Source organism: Dipteris shenzhenensis, chromosome 11 (assembly GCF_047967505.1).
Source record: "Dipteris shenzhenensis isolate YYH24624 ecotype China chromosome 11, Dip_SZ_1.0, whole genome shotgun sequence".
NCBI classification, from domain to species: Eukaryota; Viridiplantae; Streptophyta; class Polypodiopsida; order Gleicheniales; family Dipteridaceae; genus Dipteris; species Dipteris shenzhenensis.
In genome coordinates this window covers 11,484,377-11,488,704 of record NC_141606.1, presented here as the reverse complement: position 1 = coordinate 11,488,704, position 4,328 = coordinate 11,484,377, and positions in this window count along the sequence as shown.

The following is a 4,328-nucleotide window of genomic DNA, read 5'->3' as shown; positions in this document are numbered from 1 at the left end:
CCCTATTGTCTTGCCAAGCCTTGACCCTTGGGTGACATCCAGTGCATATTTTGACTCTCATTTGACATAGGAGGTGATGACTCTGATTATAATTGTCTTGAATTGGCTTCTTGCCTAGTACCCAAATAAAATCCTTCAATGGACTTCAATACAAAGCTTTAATCATGGACATTCTTCATTTGCACTGTCTCCTTCTACTTCCTCCATGGCGAGCATCCTTAAAAATTCGTGTATATGCAAAATACTTTGCTGTGGTATTTTTATTTTTCCTTCTACCTCATATCCCATGCGCTTCTTTGATTTCTTTGCCCTTGAATGCCAAGACACTATGATTGTCTCCGTCGAAACTTGAGAAACCGCTTCATCATTTGGGACCCACTCCTTCATTATACAATTAGTATACAATGTGTTGTTATCCATATTCTCCTTCCTGCCCTTTGGCTCATACCATACTGCTGTAAATGTTGTAGCTCTCCCTTGGTCATCTCTTTGCACATCAACTACTTTTGCAACCCAAAACTTCACATTCTCATATTCATCATCCGATGGCCGAACCACAACAAAACAATCGACCTCTATATCTACTTGTGGCATAAACTCTCTCTTCTTCGGTCCACAATATGGACGTGGGAGTAATGATACAAATTCATTTTCAAAGACTGGAGCTGGCCGCAAATCGTTATGAACATTTGGCCAAAACATATTGCATTCTTCCTTGACATCCTTTGAGCCTCGCATTCTCTCAAGGTCCTTTATTAAATCTCATGTCTTGTTAATTACAGTGGTAGTGTGTTCTCTCCAAGTAGGCTTCGAATCAGGATATCTCCGGAGCATTTCCTCTTTGTATGTAATAAATGCTTTTAATCCTTCTATTTCACAATTAGACCTCTCATTGAATTCTTGTATAGGAGCCCATGTTGGATACCTTTCCTTGCTGGGAATTGAAGTTAAGAGACTGTAAGGTTCTTCAGGTTCCCATTTTGTATCATGAGAATACTGTTGCCATTGCATTACGGGTTTTTCATCCTTAAAAAAAAAATGAAAGTAGTGTGGATTGGTATGACCTGTCAATGCATCACCATCCGTTTGTATGAAAGGTAGAATGAAGCTCTTCCAATCATACATTCTTTCGAGCCTCTCACATACTGTACTTTCCTTATGACCACCAACTTGCCTGCCACATCTTCTTACCAAGTCATCTATTGTCTCCACATCCTTGCATTTAAGCTCCCTTGAGACTGTGCTAAAAACCTGATCGATATCCTCATGTGTATGCCCAACATACAAAAATCCACATTCGACCTCATTGAAGATTCGATGAGCAACTAGCATGGAGCAGAATGCAAACATGAGTACATTCTTATTTTCTCGCCAGCAATTCACTACAAGGCATAGGCCATTTTCCGACGGAAATACCGACGCTTTTTACATTAAATTTTTTTTTTTTCACGGGCGCAAAGGTCGCTATAAAAGTCGTTAAAATCGTCGGAAAAGGAGCGTCGCTATAAACCGTCGCTATATAGCGACGCTGTTAATCGTCGCTATATAGCGACGATGTAAACGTCGCTATATAGCGACGATGAAAACGTCGCTATATAGCGACTCTGTTAATCGTCGCTATATAGCGACACTGGTAAACGTCGCTATATAGCGACGATTAACAGAAGGTAAAAAAAATGGTTAGTGGGGCTAAACAGGGCCAAAAGGAAGCCCTGTTTAGCCCCACTAACCTTTTTTTTTTTTTTGTAATTGCAAAAGAAAGTTTTTTATAACAAAATTTCCCTTGCATGCAGGGTGATACAAAATTGTTCTTGTGAACGATGAGGAAGAAATGCATATACATATACAACTGTGTTTGAAACAAAATTACCCTGTGAAAGGGCGATACAAAATGGCTCTAACGAGCGGATATGAAAAATGCTACTACCACTACTAATCCGAATCCGAATCCGAATCGTCTTGTTGGGCTGTTCCCTGGTCCTCGGCACCTGCATCTTCTCCCTCGTCCCCGACACCTGCGTCTTCTCCTTCGTCATCGGCACCTGCGTCCGATCCTTGCCCCTGTTGATCGCTCGTCTCTGATGATGGGACGCTTGAGCTTTGACCCTGAGAGTGAACCATATAACTCGAAAATTAGATTGGAACTTAAATTAAAAAGTGAGATTACAAGCAGGAGTAAACTTATACCGTGCGAGCAGCCACCTCAGCCCAATCGACTGTCGCTCCCATTGCCTCTTGCTCAATGAACCACGGCTTGGTTCCTATCCGAAATGCGCGCCGCGTCTCTGCATCCGTAGGAAGACGACCCATCGCAGCTTGCTGTGGATCCAATTTACGAGAGTTAGAGTTAGGTAAAGTGCATGTAATATGTAAGTAAAACAAATAGAACAATACATTAAATGGAAAGAAGTAAACTTACCACGGTTGCCTCGAACGCATACCGTCCACCTGCACCAAAGTGCGAAGTACCCACGACATCCAGCCGTCTCTTCGCAGCCCTCCTCTGACCCTCGAACATTTCAGGATGGTCCCTATTCTGCTTCTTCAAGAACTTCCAATCAGCTTTGTCTGCCCAGCTGGGTTTAGACAACCCCTTTGTAATGGAAGTACGCATGGTTGATCTGCGATGCTTTAGGACCAAACCCATGCGCTCGAGCATATAACTGTTATTAAACTCCACATTTGGCGGATTAGGAAATCTGAGTTTTAACTCATCGATCACCGCCTGCTTCTTTTGGGCATCTTGATACCGCCAATCGATATTTATGCCGCTCTTGAAGTGATGACTCATCAACCGCCTCATGGCGGCCATCACTGCTTTGCCCTTTTTGTCTTCTATTATCTCTCCGGCAGATGTGATTTGATAGGAGAGATCCCCTGATGAGTAAGGGGGACTGACGGTAGCAGAGTCTGAAGGAGTGGAAGCTGCGCGACCGCTTCCGGATCGAGGAGTAGCTGTGGGAGTAGGAGAGGGAAAGGGACCTGACTGATACTGTGTCTCCGGACCAAGTGGAGACCTAAAGGAGCGTGAGTGTGCTGACTCGTCTACATCTCCTGAGTCAGCACAACATGAGCCGCCCGTCCTACTCTTCCTTCCCTTGCGGGAGGCATGCGCAGGTGATGATCCCGCGGTCGAAGGGGCGCGAGGGGATGGCTGGGCAGTACGTCCACCCGTCGGTGTAGGGGAAGGAATTGCGGAGGTCCTCTGAGAGAGCAGAGAGAAGAATCTCGCTGCCTCCTCATCGCTCATCTGCGCTACAAACTCGTCGGGAGTCCCGACAAAGCCATGCGCGGCTAGCAAAGGAGTCCCCTGAGGGGTAGTCGCAGTGCTAGGACCGAGAGGGGTCGGACCAGGGGTAGTCGCAGTGCTAGGACCGAGAGGAGTCGGACCAGGGGTACTCCTCGGGGTAGTCGCCCGAGAGGAATCAAAGTCCTCTGGAGCATATAGATCGTGAGCTCTCCTCCTGCGAGGCTGTCCGTACTCGTCCGATGAGCGACGTGATCCCATGTCTAACATAGACACAAACACGAAAACAGAAAACAAAAAACAAACATGAGCATTCTCATAGGCATAGGCATAGGCAAGAAGAAAGAAGAGGGAAATGAAAGAAGAGGGAAAGGAAAGAGGGAAAGAAGAGGGAAAGATAAGAGGGAAATGAGATGTAAAGGAAAGAAAAGAATGAGAATGAGGAAATAGAGAATGAGAGAAGGGGGAAATAGAGAAGGGGAAAGAGATGAGGGAAAATAGAGAAGGAGAGAAGGGGGAAATAGAGTGGGAAAAGGAGAAAAGGAAATAGAGTGGGAAACTTACGCATCAGCTCATGCTCATGCATGAGCATAAGCATGAGTTTATGCTCATGCTTATGCTTAAGCATAAGCATAAACTCATGCTTATGCTCATGCGAAAAAAGAGAAGGAGCTTATGCTCATGCGGAAAAAGAGAATGAGAGAAGCATAAGCTTCTCCCTTTCTCTATTTCCGCATAAGCTCATGCGGAAACAAGCATAAGCTCATGCTCATGCTCATGCATGAGCATAAGCATGAGAGAAGGGGGAAATGAGAGAAGGGGGAAATGAGAGAAGGAGCTTATGCGGAATGAGAGAATGAGCACTTGCGGAAACTTGCGCATAAGCTCTTGCGGAAACTTGCGCATAAGCTCATGACAAGCTCCTTCTCTCATTCCGCATAAGCTCCTTCTCTATTTCCGCATGAGCATAAGCATGAGCTTATGCTTATGCTTATGCTTATGCATAAGCATAAGCATAAGCATAAGCATAAGCTCATGCTTATGCTCATGCGGAAATAGAGAAGGAGCTTATGCGGAATGA